The sequence below is a fragment of the Aotus nancymaae genome, unplaced genomic scaffold (assembly GCF_030222135.1).
Source record: "Aotus nancymaae isolate 86718 unplaced genomic scaffold, 86718_ANA_hifiasm-v0.15.2.pri h1tg000006l, whole genome shotgun sequence".
Taxonomy (NCBI): domain Eukaryota; kingdom Metazoa; phylum Chordata; class Mammalia; order Primates; family Aotidae; genus Aotus; species Aotus nancymaae.
In genome coordinates this window covers 94228431-94252703 of record NW_026988417.1, presented here as the reverse complement: position 1 = coordinate 94252703, position 24273 = coordinate 94228431, and the positions used below count along the sequence as shown (strand labels likewise).

At 36.8% G+C, this 24273-nt stretch overlaps 1 long non-coding RNA gene across 2 annotated transcripts; it reads right to left on the bottom strand.

Moving 5' to 3' along the window:
* On the bottom strand, positions 1–23809 carry LOC105717549 (uncharacterized). Of its 2 annotated transcripts, none has more exons than XR_010338287.1 (4): positions 22751–23809; positions 13489–13668; positions 648–694; positions 1–278 (listed from the first exon to the last, which is right to left on the bottom strand). It is a non-coding gene; the product is annotated as an uncharacterized LOC105717549 (long non-coding RNA). The 2 variants fall into 2 exon arrangements; XR_001107547.3 differs by lacking the exons at positions 1–278; positions 648–694 and adding exons at positions 9479–10447; positions 11953–12057.
* Positions 23810–24273: the final 464 nt, after the last annotated feature.

The window sequence follows — 24273 nt, the reverse complement described above, 5'->3', positions numbered from 1 at the left end:
ATTATCCTAAGCAAATTAATGCAGGAAAAGAAAAACAAATACAGTTCACTTATAAATATTCTTATTTATAAGTGAAAGCTAAACATCGAATACTCATGGAAATAAAGATGGTAACAACAGACAATGGGGACTAATAGACGGGAAAGGAGAGGGAAGGGTTGAAAAACTAACTTTTGGATACGAGGTTCAACACGTGGGTGATGGAATCATCTGCACATCAAACCGCAGCATCACTCAATATACCCATGTAACAGCCATGCATATATAGCACCCCGGATCTAAAATAAAAGTTGAAAATAAATAAACAAGTAAGCATAATACCTAAATGATCTTTTAAGAACCAAGCAAAAGTACAAAATAAATGAAAATATTCATTGATTTTAAATGCTCATTGAAGAAGATATAATTTCTATAATATTATCACATAATTCTCATGGAATTTAAGATCATATCGCATCATGAATATATCATTTCTAAATTTTATTTGATTGTATATTACAAAATAAATATATTCATTTAATTTAAAGAGTCTCATAAATGCAGGAAATTGTCTTGATTTTATTTTTTATTTTATTGTCCAGATAAATTTCAAAATATAACCAAACAAATTACATGTTTAAAATGAAAGCATTCATATGATACTCAACTGCTATATACTTATAGTCATCATGCTGGCTCCTGATGATTTGACAGTCTGTCAAGAAAAAAATGAAAATAATCATTAGAGCATTCCCTTTCCTTTCAAACTTAGATTATAACAATTTTAACGTCCTGAAAGTAAGTCACTCAATCGCAGAAGACAACATGCATTCATAATTTAAAATAATAAGCCATAGTATGTTGCTCGGTCTAATTAGTGTCATAAATAGTGCACAAAAAAAACTGGATATACAAGAAAAATTTTAAGTGATTATAGAGATTTTAAGGCATCATACAAATGACAAAATACAGGATGTTTTGGAATCTGGACAGCTGCTAGAGATGTGAAAGAAAATAAGAAGTAAGTATCATGAATGTGTCAGATTTCACATATTAAGTGAGAAGCACAAAATACGTTTTTGGTGAGCTGCACATTTATTCACGCATTTTCTTTCTCTTTTTTTCTTTTTTCTTTTTTTTTTTTTTTTTGAGACAGAGTCTCATTCTGTCACCCAGGCTGTAGTGCAGTGGAATGATCTTGGCTCATTGCAACGTCTGCCTCCTGAGTTCCAGCAATTCCCGTGCCTCAGCCTCCTTAGTAGCTGGGACTACAGGTGAATGCCACCACACCCAGCTAATTTTTGTATTTTTAGTAGAGACGGGGTTTCACCATGTTGACCAGGCTGGTCTCGAGCTCCTGACCTCAGGTGATCCACCCACCTTGGCCTCCCAAAGTGCTGGGATTATAGGCGTGAGCCACGGCGCCCAGCCTGTCCATGCGTTTTCAAACCAAGGGTCATTTCATTATGCATAGTGTCTATACTGTAACTATCTGAGACTTCAATGAAAAATCTTATCTTTTAAAACATGTGGTAAAAGGGAGAACAGTAAATGCAATGAATGGCCTATTCAGCTTCTCTTCAACTTCATTTTAGACAGCGTATGTATTGTTTTAAAGGTATTATTCCTTTTTAGTGTTGGTTTTAATAAATAGTGTTTTAACTGAGTACATTGGGATGGATAATATTTTATTTATAAAAGTTAGTCATCTCTATTACAGATTCTTGCTCTCCGGCATGTAAGAATGATCTTAGGATCTTCATCAGGCCAGTTGTTAAGGCCTTCATAGCCATTATTTTTCATCTAACATTTTAAACATTGTTATTAGTATTATATTAATGCATTTGTGTATTTATTTACATATTTCATTGGTAATACAATTAACCATTTTGTTCTTCTTAATATAATATTTGGTAGCACCATTATGTCAATGACTAAAACAGGTTTTGGAAAGAATCAGCATTCTGCTGAGGTAGGCTTGACTGCAGACTGAGAATGAGGTATATAAAATTACTGCTGAATGCTTTACTGGGGTCAAAATAATGACAAATGTTAACAGTGCATACCAGTATAAATTGTTAGATTAATTTCCAGAAAGTTAAGTGAACACTATAGCTGTATGTAAATCTTTGGAACTGTTAAGCTGTTGGAACTTTGGAATCTTGAACTTACTGACCTTTCATCTGTCACTGCTGGTATCTCCAAATTGACATGACTCGCCATGGTCTCTGAATGCATAAATGCACTTTAGCTGGAATGAGCATGGGAAATCCCCACCAAGTTGAAAGTTAGGGAAATGTTTCAAAGTATTTTGTAAGTATAAAGTCTATGAAAGCTGGTCCACAGAGGGATCCTAATGACCTCAGTCTGGCCTCCTCCCCAGCAAGATGGCCAGGGCAGTGTGGCCGCAGGACTCCAAGGGTTCTGAAGTATACTGGAGTGGTCTGGTTTTCTTTTGTATTGAGAAGTGTCATTTTGTATTACGGGATGAGTAAATCGAGCCTCTCCATAGTGTGGATCGGCCTATCTAAAGTAATCACTGCCCCTCTGCTGTGAGTATATAAAGATGGTCTGTGCAGCCCAGCTATTCCATTGTGCCTGAACATGTCATTCTGTTGAGAGCAGACAGTCTATCTAGAAGCTCAGCCTATCTGGCTGTCACTACAGCTTGGCCCACTGGAAGATGCACATGAAGCATAAACACCCACATCCTCTCCCACATCTTCCCCCATATGAAATGCATCAAAATGGAGGCCCTTTTCTAGGTCAAGGGTCCTCAACTCCCTGGGTGGCGGACCGGTACACACAGCAGGTGAGCGGTGAACAACGGCGCATTCCCACCTAAACGCCGTTCCTGTCAGATCGGCTGCGGTATTAGATTCTCACAGGAGTGTGAGCCCTCTTTTGAACTGTGCATGCGAGGGACCTAGGTTGTATGCTCCTTATGAGAATCTAAAGCCTGATGATCTGAGGTGAAATACTTTCATCCTGAAATCATCCCTCATCCCATTCATGGAAAAATTGTCTTTCATCAAACTGGTCTCTGATGCCAAAAAGGTTGGGAACCAATGGTCTAGGTGACATCAGAGTGAGAAATTTCTTTGCTCCCACTGTCTCAGCAATGCCCCTCTGACTTGTGGATGCTCCAAAAGAACCTTCTCTTTGTGTAAAGTGTCATCTTCACTTCCCTTTCCCCGCATGGCCTCTACTCCAGTACTGCAAACCTTGAACCCTGAGCTATCTGTGATGCTCCATGATCCGGAGCGGGAATCCGGGGAGAGACCCCCACTATCCAACTCTGAGGATATTGGACGTTTGTGGAACACTAAGCTTACGAAAGAGAAACAACACTGCAGTGAGAACCACGGAGTCTGCTGGACACAGAAACAATGAAGTGAGAAATGAAGAACCTTAAACAATTCTAATTTCTTAAGCGATGTGAGAACACACGTTACCATAAAATAGAGGTTGCAATGAGGAAGGAGTCATCAGAGACTAAGAAACAATTCTTGGAAATTAAAATAAGGTTGTCAGGTAACTGAAGCTGAATTCCACACTAGTCAGCTGGAAAAATAAAAATACATAAAAAAGCAGCACAGGAAATTTCACCAAATACAAAATAAAAAGGCAAAAAGATAATATGAAACAAACAGTAAGAGAAACGGAGGCTGGATCCAGATGGTCCAATAAATATCTAATACAGGTTTTGGAAGTCCAGACCTGTGACAACTGAAAAGCTTCTCTTCTCCAATAATCAAAACGTAAGTCCTGGGATTGAGTCTCACTGGACTAACTTCAATTGTAACCATATCCTTAAATAATTACTGTATCAGAGATATGGAGAAAAAGTGAAGGTGACATATTCATTTTTAAATGGTAAGATGGCTTAAAGACACAACAAGGATGCAAAAATTTATGGATCTGAATGCAAATGTTATCAGTCTTGCCTATGTAAAGGTACAGTTTACATAAGATAAGAAAAAGAACTATGTAAGTTATGTGTAGAGAATAGGCCCCCTTAAATTGATGCTTCAAGTGATGTTTAAAATTGTCAAAAAAAAATCCCAGCACAGCACTTGAGCTCTGATAAGGGACAAAAAAAAAAAATTGTCAAAAAAAAGAACCATTTATGTACATTATTTAAAGCTACTATAATATTAACATAATAACTAAAATAGCTTTCCTTAATTTAAGAAGAGGGACTGTCAGGTAAGCTAAATCTCTCCTCTTATGTAGAAGAGAATCAACAATTAGTACCTAAAGCTGATAAACTGAAGCAGTATGTTATTTACAATTATGGTAGGGAACACCAGGAGAATTTAAAAGAGAAATTATTAGAAGGTCTCTCTGGAGAGTTGGATTTGGTTTCAAAAGGAATTGAGGGAATCTCTATTAGCTTTTATTTTATATTCTTCTCTATTTTTTAAAAGGCAATTTGCATGTGCAGTCAGTCCTCTGTGCCTGTGGTCTCCACATCCATAGATTCAACCAACTGTGTATAGAAAATATTCAGAGGGAAAAATATTGCAACTGCACTGAACATGTACAGACGTTTTTTCTTGTCATTTCCTAAATGACACAGTATAACAACTATTTACATAGCATTTACATTGTATTGGTATTATAAGTAATCTAGAGATGATTTAAAGTATAAGGAGGATGTGCATGGGTTAAATGCAAACATTACATCATTTTCTCTTTCAGGGACTTCAGCATCCCAGGATTTGGTGCCTTCAGGTGTCCTGGAACCAGTCCACCGTGGATGCCCAGGGACAATTATATTATTTTGTGATAAAAATGTGTGCATAGGCCAGGCGCGGTGGCTCACGCCTGCAATTCCAGCACGTTGGGAAGCCAAAACGGGCAGATCACCTGAGGTCGGGAGTTCGAGACCAGCCTGACCAATATGATGAAACCTCAACTCTACTAAAAACACAAAAATTAGCTGGGCGTGGTGGCATGCACCTGTAATTCCAACTACTTGAGAGGCTGAGACAGGAGAATTGCTTGAACCTGGGAGGCGGAGGTTGCAGTGAGCCTAGATTGTGCCATTGCCCTCCAGCCTGGGCAACAAGAACAAAACTCTGTCTCAAAAAAAAAAAAGTGTGCATAAACACATGAGTAAAATATCTAATTATAAAGCTATGGTTCTAGAAAACTTTAATTTGGATAATCTTAGACTAATATCTGTAAACATTTGAATGGTATTACTATGTATATACCTAAAATGTTTATTGTGTAAGCTTGGGAAATACACATATTTTTGTACTTGTAAGAACTGTTAAGAGTTGGAAAGTATTTTTTCTATGCTAGAAGTTGACAGTTTCTTTCCATAAAGGCCAGACAGTAAATATTTAGGGCTTTGTGGGTCATGAGAAACAATTGAGGATAGTGTGTACATATATAACAAGGAGAAAAAAACTCACAATTTGTATTGTCAAAATTTAGAATATGAAAAAACTAACTATGATTTTGTCATAATGCAAATTTACTAATGAGAAGAACAAAAACTTTTCTTGAAGGGAAAGGTGATAACATCTTGCTTAGTTGGGGTTCAAAGTGAGTGTTCCCTGTTGTCAAATCAGTCACAGACATTCATCTGTAAAGACAGATTCATTAGGCGGTGGACCGGGTCTTGCTCATGGGCTGTAGTTCGCCGGCTGTTCTCTATTTAGTCTGCTCCTATTTAGCTGGAATCCAGACTTTGGTTTCCCAGCTATCTATGGTGAATCGCCAGTTTTTTTTTCCCAGTTTGTTCCAGAATCAATACTTTGTTAAACAAACAAACAAAAAAACCTGAGTTACTATAAAAATGACATTTTTAAAAAACAAGACACACAAAATACAGCCCCCAACATTTAATAATTAGAATCAATAAACAAAATTATTCTGCTAAATTACTACAGGAGTTTCTGAACACTTAGGTTTGCAATTTCCATGTTTATCTAGTGGAAAAAGATAACGAAGAGTTTTGCAGCCTGATGCCAGAGAGTTCATTCATTATTTTGGACTTTTTAAAAATACATGTTCCAATTGCACTGTAGTATAATTACTAACTTATATGGCATTGACAAAGATTGGAATGTGCTTTTTGCATCATTAGTGACTTCTGACTCCTCCCATTGGACCACACATGTGTTTCTTTCCTTTGCAGGCCTAGACTACAGATACCCTAGAGGAATTGAGGAAAAGTGGATAAATCCGCTGATTGCTCTTTTCAGGGCCCTTCAGTCCTTTGTGAATTCATTCATTTGCTGGACAACCTTAAAATGAGCATTAATGACCAGATAGAGCAATCAACTACCTTCAGAAAGACAAACCTTAATTTCCTGAATTTATTACACAATATTTTATACCAGTTGTCTCACAGTATTTTGCTGTTATAAGATGCGTTTATTACTGATGACTTTCATCTACTAAGTCCTAAGTAAAACTACCATTGCATTTCCTCACACATCTCCATTTCATGTTTATCCAACTTAGAGTTCAATGGAATAGAAATACACTCTATCTAAATTACTCAATTACTACATTCAAAAGTTTCCACAAACACTGTAGGTACTAAGAGAATATTTATTTAAATTCACATTTTCCAGCCATGCTCATCTCAGATGAGCAATAGCTAAAGTTTTCATTTTGTAGTGACACTATCTGCAACTGTATTATGTTCATTTCTTTGAAGAAGCATCTATTACATTTTAAAACACACTTGCCATCATTTTCTTTCTTTGTAAGAATAAAAATGCTTTAGAGCTAGAGCAGACTCTTAATTAACTTAAGAAAAAGAAGAAAAAAACCTTGCTTCCTTTCTCTGTCTCTGTGTCAGGCTGCAGAAGGACTACATTCTTGAGTGGGAAATGAAAGATTTACAACATGTTCGAAACTACAATTTTTAATGAGATACACATTCCTTTTCTCATGTAAGCCTCACCTCAGGGGGCCGGGGAGCGCAGAGGGAAGCAATTTTCGTCTGCATCTCCTGATGGTCCTCACTGGATAAGTTTTGTGGATTGTTCTTCTGCTTAAGAATTATCTTTTTTCATATCGTTTTCCCCATTAAACACACCTCTTAACGGCATATTTGTTTTGCACCATACAACAGAGATGAAAAGGCTAAGGCCTGTTTATGGCAACTCTTTACCTAAGTATCTGGAATCTATTCAGTGAACAATTTTCTCCAAATTACTTGTATGTTTCTATTCTTTAAAATAAAGTATAATTTAACTATAAAACAGTATTCTGGTTTGTAACTTCCAATATCCTAATTTCTCTCATACATATTGCTACTAATGGCCTGACATAAAATAAGTATATTTCATATACTTGTCTTACTTCAGTCGCATTAAACCTAGACTGGGTATAACTGATCCCCCCTCAATAGAGTTGGAGCTCAACCATTGTTTATGTTCTCACGTCACTGTTAGAAAAACAAAAAGGTGCGTTTAAGATCAAAGAAAAACTCCAACCCAGAATACAGTCATGGCTTGAAAACATAGTTTTAGAAATTTACATTTTGATCTTAAAAGATCAATGAAGGAATGGGTTTGTGTACTAGACTTTGCCACAAATGAGTACCTACATTTTGCATGTGAGATGCTGAATACAATCATATCAATTCTAGTGAATGAACATCAGGGCACATCACAGACAGAGCAGCTCATTCTAATTAACCGCTCATATGCTGTTTTCAGTCTTCCTCTCAGAAGAAAAGTATCTTATATCAACAAAGTTGATGTTTCTACAACTAATGTAATTCCAAACCACTGCACATAGCCTAACATAGAGTAATCATGAGGTTTTAAAGCATTTTTCTTATAGAATAATAGGACTCGCAAATACACTTCTAAATCTACTTTGTAATACTTTGAGTTCTTATCAACCCTGACACTAAATTATCCCAGGTATCCATATTACAAATAAGCAAATAAGAATAATCTCATATTTTTGCAATAAAAGGATGCTATGTAGCTTGTACTCCATAACATTTTCAAAAATACAAATTTTGGGCTCCACAGCCTTCATTTCAAGCATCTTCTAAATGTGTGCCATTTCTGCAATCAGAGAGATGGTGGCTGGACAGCAATCTGAAGGTGCTGATTAGAGGTGTTCAGGGATGAACCCAATCAAACCAGTTAAGGGCAGGGACCTGCCAGTTCCAGGGAATTTCACACAGAATGGAAAATACTGAGTAATCAAGAATTTCAAGCAGCAGCCAATGGCACAGAAAACTCATAAACACTCTACAATAAAAATGTTGCAGTAATGCCACCTAAATTTTAAAAAATCTTTAACAATAATATTAGCTAATATAGATTAAGTGCTTACAATGTGCCACGGACTGTTCTAAACATCTAAACATCTTTATATATATTAATTCATTTGGCTCTTACATTTCTGTGAGCATATTATGATCTCCATTTTAAAATGGGGAAATAGAAACACAAAGAAGTCGATATCTTGCCAAAGATCATAGGCACATAAATTCTGTAAATAAGATTTTAACTCTAACAGTTTGGGCTGGAGCCTAGGCTCTTATCCACTAGGCATAATGGTAAGCAAACATTTGCAGAAAGAACAGCCCTTATCTAAAACTATGAAAAGTAATCTTAACATTGTGCTCACCACCTTAACTTAAATATTGGATCTGCCTGGGTTTAAAGCACATTTTGGTTCTGTTACTTATGAACTCTGTCATTACCATCATATTTCTTAACCTCTGTAAAATAGTACAACAGCTGTCTTTCAGGGTTAGTGCGAGATTGTTATGAATGTATGTAAACCACCAACACAACTTCCTGCCACATAGCAGGTATTCAAAAAAGGGTACTTTTATTATAAATATGATAAGGGAAGTGATAAATGGCATGCTGCATACATTAACTGCTTGCAACGTGATTAAGCAGATATAAGTCTGAATATCAATAAAAGTATAAATTCAGCAAACATCTCAATAAAACATTTCAAAAAATGTGTTGGGTCATTAAAAAGAACTTTCTAGATCTAGTGTTTTACTGTTGTGTATCACTTACATATAACTAAGCGCAGAAGGAAAGGCCTCGGTCCAGATTTCACACCCTCAGTTTTAAAAATAGGGTGTCCAGGGAAGGTGTTTAATATTTGCTTGGGGCTGATGTCTATGCTGAGTTTCAATGATCATTCTCCCACATTAAAGGGTTTGGCTGAAAATATCAATATGCAAACAGCAGATGTGTATAGCAACTCCAAATGTTTATATAGCATGAAACTGATCTATGTAAGACAGAGACTTTGGTAGTAGAATCTCCGATGCTTGAAAGTAGGCCATTTAACCATAAGACAATGGTCCCAATCTGCTGGTTCCTAGCACCACCCCATAAGAGTTCCCCCAAACTACAATTGCACCAAGCACTATTTGCAAAGTAATCACAAGCTACTATTCCTATTAATAAGACTACAAATTAACTCAAATGGATTGTTAACATCACAGTACAGCATGCGTGTGTGTGTGTGTGTGTGTGTGTGTCTTTTTTGTGTGTGTACAGAAGATTTTCTTTCTCTCAGGTAAAAGGCCAATAATGTGACTGCTGATTCATAGGGTAAGTCCATTTTCAATGATTTAAAATATAATAGATTTGATTTTTAGAGCAGTTTTAGAGCAAGTGAAGAGAGTTCATACAGACCCTTTGCCTCCACACATGCGCAGCTTCCCCCATTATCAACATGCTGAACCAGAGCAGAACACTTGCTAGATCCATGAACTTGCAGAGACACATCATTATTACCCAAAGTGTCTGTGGTACACATTAAGGTTCATTCTTGGTGTTGTATATTCTATGAGTTTTGGCAAATGTATAAAGATACATATCCACCATTTTAGTACCATCCAGAAATTTTCATTGCCCTAAAAACCTTGTGTTCTGTCTACTCAACCTGCCCTTCTACAATTCACGGCACTCACTGATCATCTTTCTGCCTTTTTCAGAAGATCATTTAGTTGCAATGACACAGTATGTAGCCTTTTCAGATTGGTTGATTTCACTAAGTAAGGTTTATTTAAGGATCCTCTGCATTTTGTCATCCTTGATAGTCAGGTTCCTTTTACTGATGAATACTAGTCCGTCGTCCAACGTAGCACAGTTTGTTCATATATTCACCTGCTGGGGAGCATCTCGCTTGCTTCCAAGTTTGAGCAATTATGAATAAAGCTGCTGTAAGCATCATGTGAAGGTTTTCACGTGGACATAAGTTTTTAATGCATCTGGGTAACTATCAAAGAGTGCAATTGCTGAATCCTGTAAGGGTACGTTTCATTTTTAAAGAAATTGCCAAACTGTCTTCCCAAGTGGCCGAACCATTTTGCATTCCCACCAGTAGTGAATGGAGTCCCTGTTGCTCCACATCCTCAGCAGCATCTGGTGGTGTTCCTGTTGTAGATTTCAGCCATCTTAGGAAGTATGTAGTGACATTTCCTTGCTGCTTATCACAGTAGCTTTTCATCATGACATAGTATCGCAATAAAAACATAGAAAAAGTATAATTACTTAATCATAAGGGGAAACTCAAAAGTTTATTGTGGAAGAGGGACTCTCATATTTAAAGAGGTTAGCAACCATTATGTAAAAAGATTTTGATGAGAAAACTGTAAATTTGGAAGTACTTGTGCCAAAGTGTCCCGTTTTCCTTTCTGGCCACACTCCATTCCTCTGCCGGATACTCTGGTACGACCTCCCAGTTCCGCCTGTGCCTCCTCTTTCTTCCCAATTTTACATTCACTCAAAGCACACAAGGGAAAATTTCTCTTTCTCTTTCTCTTTCTCTTTCCCAAGAGAAACTTTCTAAAACTGTGCCCCACAAGATCCTGGTATTACGCAAGATGTCACTAAAGGTTCCATGAAACAAAGATTCTATCTCTTTAATACAACTCATGACACTTCTCCCTCTTTCCACACATGGAGATGCACAATATTTAACAGCCCATTAAAGGGTTTGAGAAGTATTAGAATTATAACAATTAATAAAGTAGGATTCCAAACTATTTATATTCTCACGTCAAGAGGCCCATGGGTAGCAGGTGGAGAGAGAGAAATTCATCAGAATTTTTTTTCAGGCAGCACCATAATTACCTAGAAAACATCGTGATCAGAAGAAATTGTGGATCTCAGACACTGTCCTTTCTAAAACAAGGGAGCGATTTCTACTGTAAAGATTTTTAAAGGGTGAAAATGGCTGGGCACGGTGACTCAGGCTTTTAATCCCAACTCTTCGGGAGGCCGAGGCAGGCGGATCACCTGAGGTCAGGAGTTCAAGACCAGCCTGGCCAACATGGGGAAACATAGTCTCTACAAAAATGAGCCAGCTGTGTTGGCAGGCACCTGTAATCCAAGCTACTCGGGAGGCTGAGGCAGGAGAACTACTTTAAACCCAGGAGGCGGAGGTTGCAGTGAGCCAAGATCATGCCATTGAACTCCAGTCTGGGTGATAGAGTGAGACTCCATCTCAAAAAATAAATAAATAAAATTATAAATAAATAATAAAAGTGTGGGCAAGAAGACAATGGAGACATGGATAAAGAAGTCAGAAGAGAAGGGCGCAGGACACCACCCTTCCTTAGGCCATCAGTAAACGTCGGCAAGATGAGGAAAGTGGACAGTACTGGATTTCCTACATAAAACAGTGATGGACAGACCAGCACACAAGGCGGCCACATGGACAAGGGACAGTCTGCTTGGACAAGGCACATAAGGTCACTGCGGGCCCCGGACTCCTGCCAGTGAGACCACTCAGCTGCCCCTACCAGCAAGAATTCTGCTAACTCAAGTTAACCCAAGAAGCTCAACTCCAGATACCTGAAACCCTTTAGCATATAATATGATCAGATGTAAACAAAGTGTTCCCTCTCAATTTTGATGGCTTTAACTAACTATACATTAAGTTCTTCAGCTGTTTCCACTTAAACATGGCCAGGCCACATAGAATCTTCGTCTTGAACCATACCTTTCTCCAGACAGAGATGGATAAATGACTTTTTCTGGTAGTTAGAACTGAAGCTTTATTCATTGTTTCAGTATCTTCACTCTTTTATGTTACTTTATTTAAAAACTGTAAGAAAAATAGACATCTTCCTTAAATAGAATTCTTTAAAAATTGCCTTTCATGATATTTAGTAAACTTTGCTTATAATAGATGACGCTCAATACAAGGCCAGCTGGGTTTTGCAAAATCTGCAATTTAATGATATGTTATTACAGAAAACTTGTAAACAAGGAAGCAAGCTGTTTGGTCCATAGGGATGGGTCCACAGAATATCTGCCCCAGAATCAACACAGATGGGCTTTCAACATGCTGATTCCTAAGGCTGCCCTGGACCTATTAATCTTGAGAACCCGGGACGGAGCCAAGGAATCTGAATGTTACTGGTCTCTGAACCACTGGGTTGGATCTTCACAGATAGCAAACCTGGCCCTAAGAATCACTCAGAGTACAAAGGGAACACAAAAGGATGAAGAAAAACTAGTTGAAATTTTGTAATTTAGGGGCTGTAAGGAGCCTTAAAAGATCATCTAGCTCAACACTATGTCTTTATAAAAAAAAAATATGTGATTTAACCCAGGTCTCCAAGTTCAGTCCGTTGACATTCTTTCCCATCTAAAACATCATTAGTGCAGAAATGAAGAGAAATGAAGAAAATCTGAAAGGATGGAAAAGGAAAGAAACACATATCTGGAAGAAGTCAGCTAACCAGTTTCAGAGAAATGTTCTAATTGTTCAAGATGTACTCAACTTGGATCTGTGATCTTCTTTAAAAACTTATTTTTTTTTAAACCCTTAAGATTTGCTTTTCAATATTGGTATTGCTTTAGAAAACAGAAGCTAAATATGTGTGGTAATCTACTTCCTGAATAGGTACTCACTTGGGCAGCAAACTATAGAACGAGTAATCATTTTCTAATTTCAAGGTTCTTATTCTTTTAGTCATTTAAAATTCAGACTTCAAGCCAATCTATGAATGCCAGGCTTCTGTTAATTACAAACAATTCATCTTAATTAGCCTGAAAGACTGTTCTAACAAGAAATAAATTATTGAGCACGAAAAGCAAGTTTTGTGACATGTTTAATGTTCATTTAAAATCCCTTTCAAAACAAATAGCAGTTGAGAACACGGAAGGTTAGAAAGATAACTTTTGTTGCTGGATTGATTTCACATCTTCCCTGGCTGCCTGCAGGTGTAGCACTATTTACTTAAAAATTTTCTGTAAAAAATCACAATCATTATAATCACGATGGTAATCAATGTTCATTAAAGATACAATGAAAATTCCATGATTAAAGGCCATTTGTTTCATCACAATAAGATCATTTGTTTATTATTGGGCAAATTGTTACAAATTGCACATCTTTGGGGCAGTAGAAACAGGGAATATGAATTTGGAGATTGAGGTCGTGAGTGCCTTTTACTCGGTGAAATTCTGACAATTCAAGGAGAAAACTGAGTGTGGCCCATGAAAGAAAGACAGGCTGTGCTCTACTCACCGCACAATGCCACACTGTGACCCGATGGCCATTATTCCTCCCAACTTGGCTCTTCATCTTTCTAAATTAGACAAGGCTGAACGTGTCCAGGTTCCTCTGGGCTGTGTTACACATGGTTTTCAGCATCATGGAAGTTGCACTGTTCTTTCTTCAATTCCTTCAGCAGTCTTCGCTAGTCTACTGTGTAATAAGGAGATAAAGACACTATATGGCCTTCTTCTCTTTATCTTTGTTTTTGTTTTAAAACCAAAGCAAACATCTCAATCAATTCAAAAGGAAAGAGCGGGAGGGACTCATCAGGATGGAAAGTACTAACCTTTCACGTGAAAAGATGTTTTTTCCCTAAATTATGCTCCCTGTTTACCCATCGAACTCATATTACCACTGTCGTACTTCGTAGCCACTAGCAAGATTCACCTAACCCCCACTCAAGTTCCAATCAGTCAGTACAAACAAATTTTTTTTTTGAGACAAATTCAACTGTTCTAGTGTAAAACTGTTTTGGGCTCATATCCAGGCCAAACACATTGGTGCAGAGAAACCTCTTTGCTGTCAGACAAAGGCTGTTGCTGTCATTCAGAGTTGCTCTAGAGGACGGCCTCAGACGATCAGACATGGTGCATCAGATGGTCCCCAGGAAAGAGAGAGAAAATTCTACCCACACACTCTGTGAAGGTCCCACTGGAAAGGCTGCATATGATCCGGCTGCCATTGCCCTTGAATTCGGGCTACAGGAGCACTTGGCCTTACAATTCACTGAGCAGGAAAGGGTTCTCCTGTTTCCTTGTTTACAGAGGGTGCACATATCCCCAAACTCTCCTACTTGGAAGATGGACAATTGCCCAGGACTAACAAATACGGCCAGCAAATTTTGTCTCCAAGAAACCTGAGTGATCTCCGAGGTCAGGCAAGAATGGGATAGCAGTTTAGAATTGGGTGGGGTAGAAAAGTAAAATTAGACATGAGGAAACATGTCAAAAACATTTGCCTTCTCTGACTTCTGATCCCATGAAGCTAACTTCATGTTGCTAAATATTCTAATTACAAGTCAGTTAGACATGTGAAACTTAAACTAAAACTCAGTTAGACATATAAAAATTGTTTATTCAAAGCCAAAATCTAGAAAGAATACATTTTTCCCCAAGACACTGAATTTGTTAGGTCTCAAGTTTATTATTCAGTCCTTAGTTCCTATTAGAGGTTCCTATTTTGAGCCCTGAACAAGAACTAAGAGGTTATGCCCTGATTAAGAACTGGTCAGAACTGGAGTTTTACTCAATGATATACTTAACTCCTTACTTAACCTGACTTAGCACAATTAATTATGTAAGCCACCATTTCCTACTCTTTAAAATGAAAGTAATAGTAATATCTATGCTATGGAAATAGTAATACAATTAAATTATGTGATATATGGAAGCATCCTATATGGCACATGCTTTACAATCAATGAATACTACTTACAACTAAAAGAAAAATCTAGGGCCAGGCACAGTGGCTCATGCTTGTAATCCAAGTATTTTGGAAGGTCAAGATGGAAGGATTGCTTGAGGCCAGTGTTTCAGTGAGCTATGATTACACCACTACACTCCAAAGATTTCTTTTCAGCCTAGGGGGTTAATAATTAATTTCATCATTATTTATTGTTTCATTTATGTAACCACATACAGAAACTGGAAAACAGAAAACAAGATGTTCTTAGACACACAAACCAATGGTGCAGAACAGAGAACTCAGAAATGAGACTGTACACCTACAAGCATCTGATCTTTGACAAATCTTACAAAAAAATGCAATGGGAAAATGGCTCCCTATATAATAAATGGTGCTGAGAAAGCTGGTTAATCGTATGCAGAAAATTGAAACTAGACCCCCTCCTTACAACATACACAAAAGTTAATGCAAGATGAATTAAAGACTTAAATGTAAAACCTAAAACAATAAAAACCCTGGAAGAAAATCTAGGGAATACCATTCAGGACCTAGACATGGGCAAAGATTTCATGAAGACAATACCAAAAGCAATTGCAACAAAAGCAAAAATTGACAAATGGGATCTAATTAAATTAAAAAGTTTCTGTGCAGCAAAAGAAACTGTTATCAGAGTGAACAGACAACCTACAGAATGGGAGAAAAATTTTGCAATATATACATCTGACAAAGGTCTAATATCAAGAGTCTATAAGGAACTTAAACTAATTTACAAGAAAAATAAATAAATAAGTGGGCAAAGGGCATGAACAGACACTTCTCAATAGAAGACATACATGTGGCCAACAAACATGAAAAAAGCTTAACATCACTGATCATTAGAGAAAAACCACAATGAGATATCATCTCATGCATGTCAGAATGAATGGCATTATTATTATAAAGTCAAAAAACAACAGATTCTGACAAGGTTGTGGAGAAAAAGGAATGCTTTTACAGTGTAGATTAGAGTGCAAATTAGTTCAACCATAGGGGAAGACAGTGTATCAACTCCTCCTCGAAGACCTGGAGGAAGAAATATCATTTGACTCAGGAGTCCTACTACTGGATATATACTCAAAGGGATATAAATCATTCTATTATAAAGATACACCCAAGCGTTTGTTCATTGCAGCACTATTCACAATAGCAAAGACATGGAATCAACCTAAATGTCCATCAGTGATAGACTAGATAAAGAAACTATGGTACATAGACACCATGGAATACCATAAGCCATAAAAAGGAACAAGATTATGTCCTTTGCAGGGACATGGATGGAGTTGGAAGCATTATCCTCAGCAAAGTAATGCAGGATCAGAAAACCAAACACCACATGTTGTCACTCATAAGTGGGAGCTGAATGATGAGAACACATGGACACGTGGGGGAAACAACACATACTAATGCCTGGGGAGGGGTATGGGGAAAGGAAGAGCAGCAGGAAGGATAGCTAATGATGCCAGGCTTCATACCTAGGAGATGGGATGATCTGTGCAGCAAACCACCGTGACACACCTGTGCAACAAACCTGCACATCCTACACATGTACCCCTGAACTTAAAATAAAATTTGAAGAAAAAAGAGAGAGAGATGTTCCTAACTGCAAGACCCTAACAACTTCTGTTAGCATTTTGGTACAATTTTCCCAGCATTTTTCCTGGTTGCATTTTTTTACTTTCTCTCTTTCTCTCTCTCATATATATTATATATATATATAGCCCATATATCTATAAAACCTATATATAGCCCATATATACGTATATATATGAGCTGTCTTTCTAACATTTCTTATAGATTTAATCATGAAGTAAATCAATGTCATAACAAATTTTTGCCCTAATTATTCACCATTGTTTACCTGTCTTCTTTCAAAGTCAATTAGAAAAAGAGAGAAAATTATTAAATATTTATTAAATTAAAGCTCCTTAATATTTAAAAAAATTAATAAAGGAGAAGATATGAGGATCCAAGCCTAAATCTTAACTGGCATGAAAAAAAATGCTGACTTTATCCAAATGTGATTTAGTTTCATTTAATACAACACACACAGGTAGGATGTTCTTTTCTTTCCCTTTCAACAGAGATATGTGGCACTCTAAGTTCCACATTGCTGAGTCATCTTTAACTTACGTTTCTCTATGAGAAGTATATGTGACTGCTTGCAATAGAAGTACCTGCAGAGCTTTAGGTTAGCCTTGGGACAAAAGTCCATAATGGCTAATTTAAAGCACAAAGCTGAGTCCACCTTGCTAGAATGCATTTAGAGTTTTAGCGATTGTAAAGCATCAGTCCCATAATCTGGATACACATGGTTGTCGCAACTTTCCATTTGATTTGGACTTACCATGATGTAACTCTGACACTGCTGAGAACATGCCTGTAGGGTGCCTATTCATTTGATGCCGCATATAATCAACCAAATATACACTGTGTCCTTATTTTGATCTAGTCACCAATGATACAACAATAAACAGGACCAATCTCTGACCTCAAAGAATTCATCTACTCGTTCTACTGAGCTGATGTTTGCCAAGTTTGCATTACAATTGGCTTAGAACGGGACCAATCATAGATACTTCTCAGGCATCAGGTTGATTCCTCATCTTCTAAAATACAGTACATTTCTGGAATAAATCGGCCACCCAAGGAAGACATATGCCTTCTCACTCATCTAATTCAGTTCCTCCATACATGATTTTAGAATTGTTCAAAAATTGCCCAGCTTCCAAATACCAACAAATATTGATACTTCCCTGTTTTATAGTAGATCACATGATGTCTTCTCCCTAAATGTATTAGGTATATTTGTTAAAGAGCAGACTACCAGTCTAGTCAGCAACTGAAATCACAAACATAGTGAAAGTATTCAAGATGCACCTATGGGGAATAATATGTAACTTTCAATCCTGGCACACATCACACAGAAGCAGCAGTGGCAGATATTGTCTTCATCATCCTCAAGATAATAGAACCAATTCAGCCCCTTTGGAAAATAATCTGGCATTTCCTCAAAATGTTATAGACAAAACTACCATATCACCAAGCAATTCCACCCCTAAGTATCCGTCAGATATTGTCTTCATCATCCTCAAGATAATAGAACCAATTCAGCCCCCTTGGAAAATAATCTGGCATTTCCTCAAAATGTTATAGACAAAACTACTATATCACCAAGCAATTCCACTCCTAAGTATCCGTCCAAGTGAAAAGAAACATATATCTACATAAAGACTTGCACATAAATATTTATAGCAGCATTATTCATAACAGCCAGGACCTGAAAACAACCTAAATACCCAACAATTGGTAAATAAATAAAATTATGGTATATTCCTATGATAAGATAGGATCGGATAATAAAAAGGATAAACTGCTGGCACATGCCGTATCACAGATGAACACAACAACATTCACTAAGTGAAAGAAGCCAGACAGAAGAGACCACAGACTGTAGATTCGGCTTTTAGTGACCAATATTAGATTAATAGTTGCCTGGGGATTAAAGTGTGTAAAGGGATTAACTGTAAATAAACAGTTGGGATTTCAGATGGGGCATGAGAAAATGCTCCCAGAATTACAAAACGGTCGTTGAACTGTATACCTGCAATGGCTGAACTTTTATGATATGTAAAATATACCTCATAAAGTTTCTACAGGGAAGATAATAGAACTAAGGACAAGGTCAAAGTGCACCAATTATTCAGTTGCCTCCTTTATAGCCTTCATATATTTAGAAAATCTATGTTCACTAAAATCGCATTTATTCAGTTAAAGGTGAGATTAAGAAATTGTGTTATCCAGTTGATAACCTGAAACTTAACTACATAGGTAATGTAGGACTTAACGTGAGTTTTAGATTCAGAATGATGTAAAATTTTTCAGCTGTTTTCTGGATCACATAAAACTTTATTCCAAACATAAACTGTAGCACAAATGACACAGTTCTTCTTCACACAGATAGATACACACACACACACACACACACACAGCTACTAGCGCGAGCAGAATTGGGCATAAACAGCTACTAGCGCGAGCAGAATTGGGCATAAACAGCTACTAGCGCGAGCAAAATTAGACATAAGCTTTCATTGCTCACATAACATCTTCTCCACACGATCCTCCTGCCCCATCAAGGAGTCAGCCCAAACCAAGTACTCAAGTCCAGTGTCCCAAGAACTGTTTTCAGTGCTTGTGGTTACGTATCTGTCTTTGCTCGTTCCCAAATTATTCTAATTCTAATCCTCTCAGGTCTCATTTTGATCTTCCCAGCTCTGAACTCCCAACTCTGTGACCCCAGTGTTGATCACTGACCATAGATTTATCGCTTTGAATTGATCTCTCTCTCTGCACAGTTTGTCTCCTGCGTGTCTGTCTCTGGGATAAACCCTCTACTCTGGCCACATCTAAACCAATTCTGAACCAGATCTTCTGCCTCTGCCCTCGCCCCTCCCCCACCATCTCTTAACCCCTTCAAAGAGGAAGCCGTCTCTTTTTCTTTTCCACATATAAAGCCTGCTATCTGTACATCTATTAGGAAATTTAATACTTTCCACTATGTATGAAATATAGTTATGTATGTAGTTGTCATAACCTCAACTGTCTCATCTTTACTTCATATCTTTCAAAGTATGGAATACAGAGCTTTGCTCACAAGACAGAATGTTTTCAGAAGTGTCCTGATTGACTGAAATATCTGTAGAGTTTAAGTGAAAGGGTTGGCTCTGCTACAGTTTATCACAGTTATCAGTATAGTACGCACAGATGCTTCAGTTGCTGCTGGAAAATATTACCTTCCTGTCTTCTTAAGGCATTGCAAAATGTATGGGAAAAGACCCCGAATTTGTCCCAATTTTTAAAAAGTCAGAGAGACACTAAAGCATTTAAATGGCTTTCTAATGTTAACCTATTTATATCTACATATTTGTCAGCCTATGAGAAAATGGAACTTCAGGTCTTTGCAAAAGAACTGCCGGGTTGTAAAACAGATTGGAAAGTCAGGCTCAAGTAGCAGTGTGCAGAGAAATAGACTCTATGTCTGAAGCAAAAATTCCCAGCACCCCCTCCACCTCTAGGGTGTGATTTCTTAATGCTGTCCTTGGCCCGACAAAGGAAGTCTGGTATTTCAGAGGTGAGCTGCAAAGCGGCCAAACCACTCTTCAATGCACTATAGCTTGACATAATATTTGCTGCCAGCTTCTTGTTTAAAAATGCTATCGGTTTAACATTAACCAAAAAAGTAACTGTTCTCCAGTCTCACTGAGCTATTAAGAAAAAAAAAAGGTCATTGAAACTCCAGGATATGAAATGCTGTGCTTTCAGGACATACTGGACGCCTTTCAACATTTAGAGCAGAAAAACATACATTTATTTTTTAAGAAGCAGATTTAGGAACTTTAGTGAATGGGAAGAGAAAGCATTAATTTAAACCTCAGGAAAGATAATTGATTCAACAAAACTCTGAAAACCCTCCTTAGATCAGATTCTCATATATTCTGAAAACTCAGTACCATTTATTGTTACGAGATCCTCGATGATTTAGAAGCACATACCCACACACATTAAGTCCTGTGTACTAAATCAAAGAAACTTCAAATTAGCTTGAACTTTGAAATGCTATAAGTTACATGAATGATAAATCACTTCTTTATGTTCAGTTGCCAAATGTTATTGAGCCAATGATAAGCTTGAAGACGTTAAGGGCTTTGGGGTACAGAAGAGAGATACTGAAGAAACAGCCTAGCCCGCACATGAGATCTTGACCTGTAATGAAGTGCCAATTTAGTAGTAAAGACAGAACATGTCATGTATGACAGCTGAGGACAATCTTGCCATGTATGTGGCATAACCTGAGTTTATAAAAATTTGAGAGGAAGATCACAAGAATGGAGAGGTTTTGCAAAGTTATGGAGCTTGTACACCATTTTTTTAGAACATGAGTTTTAAATACGGGTGTAAGTGTGGGCTCCGCATTCTGTTCTTTAGGTAACTTTGAACAAGTCACCTCTTTAAATCTCAGTGAAATGAAGCTGAAAGTTCTTTGAAAACAGTAGAGGGTTGCTTAAATATTACTTATTATTCAGGATGACTTCTGTGGGTATAAGCAGAAAACCCTACTTTGTGAATGAATTACAAACATATAACTATGTCTTTAATGCTAACATTTTTTTGAAATGTTTATAAAACATTCTAATTCACATACTATTCCAAAGTCAGTAATTTTAAGATAATGATTTTTTTAAAAAGTGGAGAAATATTGCTAACTAGACTCATCATGTTATTGCCTTATTTTTGTAATTGAAATAAACCCCCAAAACTTTAACACTCATTTCTGGTTGCTTAAAAACAAATTAAATATAAAACTGTTTAGCTGTCAAAGAAGATGATATTTTAATCTATTGAAAATTATTACAGTAGAAAATTTTTACAGTCTAGGAAGCAGTACTCAGCAACAAAATATTTTTTGCTGTTGTATGCACAGTTTTAGTTTCCCTTTTATGAAAAAACACATAAAAATATAGGGTAAAAATATATGTATTCAATAGGATTCTTACAACTTTTTATTAGCACACTTAGTGCAGAGTATTTGTGAATAAGAGAGAACTAGGGTCTGCCCTACAGCTTTTCAGTTAGACTTTTTCTTTTTCTTTTCTTTTTTTTTTTTTTTTGTTTTTTGAGATGAAGTTTCGCTCTTGTTGCCCAGGCTGGAGTGCAATGGCATAATCTCAGCTCACCACAGCCTCCTATATTGGCTTTGCTGGAGCCTCTCACAAGGCTATTTCAGTCAAAGCCCTGAGAAATAACCACTTCCTCCAACTGGGGTCCATTATAAAAGAAAACATGTCGCTATTATGCAAACAAACACATTGCCACGAGTTAAGAATATTCCCAAATAGTTTACAAATTCTGGAGAAATTAAGCAAAGAGAGAAATAGACCTCAAATTCAGTTTATAAAACTATATTCTATTCAATACACTTAAAGTATACTTGAAGGCTATAAATAGCTCAAAAGGAAAAAATTCTCCAGACTCTGAAAAACAAAACAAAAAGAATCAGCAATATTTTAAACATAAAAATCATAAAAGATTATTTCAGTCCTTATTAGTTCAGTCTATGCTATCAAATCCTGCTCTGCTTCCTATTGGGTTAGCAATCTTTAGGAACCCATCAGTCTTTCAATTAGAGATCTAGAAATTTTCCCCGTAATCCAATGGCACAATCTCCAAAGTTACCAGAAACCTGCATTCAACAGTCATTTTTACGAACTCCAAAGAAGCAAGGCTTGGCCTGTGGCTGACTGTAAGTCACTTTTTGAGAAGAATGAAAGCAAAACAACTATTGTGGATAACAAAGGTCTTGAGACAGCCATAGGTAGAGACACAGTTGACAAGAAAATTTGGTTATTTCTGTGGCATACAAAAACTTAACAATTATAATTAGTATTGACAGCACATATTTAAAAATATCAGAATTTTAAGAATCTCATACAATCCTGGAACACATATTAACACCACAATTATATAAATATAACCCAAAGGAAGCTAAATACAACCTCAGATTTGACAAGGCTTCCTGCATAATTCTAACATAATGAATAAGCCTACTATGTCTCTCTTGGATATCAGGGAACCTAATATTGGAAAAGTTAACCAAATTCAGAACTTAAAATTTTACTCTTAGAAAGTTAACGAAATATCAAAGTTTTAAGACACTTAATATCACAAAATAGGATCACAAGACATTATAAAATAGTCATTCACTTAGCCAAAGTGATAAATCAGAAACACTTACCTTTTGATAGAGAGGACACTCAGTTTCCCAAACAATAAGATCTAATAAAGAAGCATGAGGCCAACTAAATATGTCTCTCCCCAATTAAGGCAGAAATAAATAAGTTCGTTGAAAACAGTGAGAACAAAGACACAACATACCAGAATCTCTGGGGGACACATTTAAAGTGTGTGTAGAGGGAAATTTGTAGCACTAAATGCCCACAGGAGAAGAAAGCAAGAATGATCTAAAATCAACATCCTAACGTCACAATTAAAAAAACTAGAGAAGAAAGAGTAAGCAAATTCAAAAACTAGCAGAAGACAAGAAATAACTAAGATCAAAGCAGGACTGAAGGAGATAGAGACACAAAAAAAATCCTTCAAAAATCAATAAATAAAGGAGCTGGTTTTTTGAAAAGATCAACAAAATATGTAGACTGCTAGCCAGACTAATAAAGAAGTAAAGAGAGAAGAATCAAATAGATGCAGTAAAAAATGATAACGGGGATATCACACTGATCCCTCAGAAATATAAACTACCATCAGAGAATACTATAAACACCTCTACACAAATAAACTAGAAAATCTAGAAGAAATGGATAAATTCCTGGACACATACACCCTCCCAAGTTTAAATGAGGAAGAAGTCAAATCCCTGAATAGACCAATGGCAAAGTCTGAAATTGAGGCAGCAATTAATAGCCTACCAACCAAAAAAAGTCCAGGACCACAAATATTCACAGCTGAATTCTTCTAGAGGTACAAAGAGGTACCATTCCTTCTGAAACTATTCCAAACAATAGAAAAAGAGAGAATTCTCCCTAACTCTTTCTATGAGGCCAGCATCATCCTGATACCAAAACCTGACAGTGAGTGACACAACAAAAAAAGAAAATTTCAGTCCAATATCCCTGAACATTGATGTAAAAATCCTCAATAAAATACTGGCAAACAGAACCCAGCAGCGCATCAAAAAGCTTATCCATCACAATCAAGTTGGCTTCATTCCTGGGATGCAAAGGTTCAACATACAGAAATCAATAAACGTATTCCATCACATACACAGAACAAATGACAAAAACCATGTGATTCTCTCAATAGGTACAGAAAAGGCCTTCAACAAAATTCAATAGCCCTTCATGCTAAAAACTCTCAACAAACTAGATATTGATGGAATGTATCTCAAAATAATAAGAGTTATTTATGACAAACCCACAGCCAGTATCATACTGAATGGACAAAAGTTGGAAGCATTCCCTTTAAAAACCATCACAAGACAAAGAGCTCCTCTCTCACCATTCCTATTCAACATAGTATTGAAAGTTCTGGCCAGGGCAATCAGTCAAGAGAATGAAATAAAGGGTATTCAGATAAGAAAAGAAGAAAACAAATTGTCTCTGTTTGCAGATGACATGATTATATATTTAGAAAACCCCATCATCTCAGCCAAAAATCTCCTAAAGCTGATAAGCAACTTCAGCAAAGTCTCAGTATACAAAATCAATGTGCAAAAATTACAATCATTCCTATACACCAATAAGA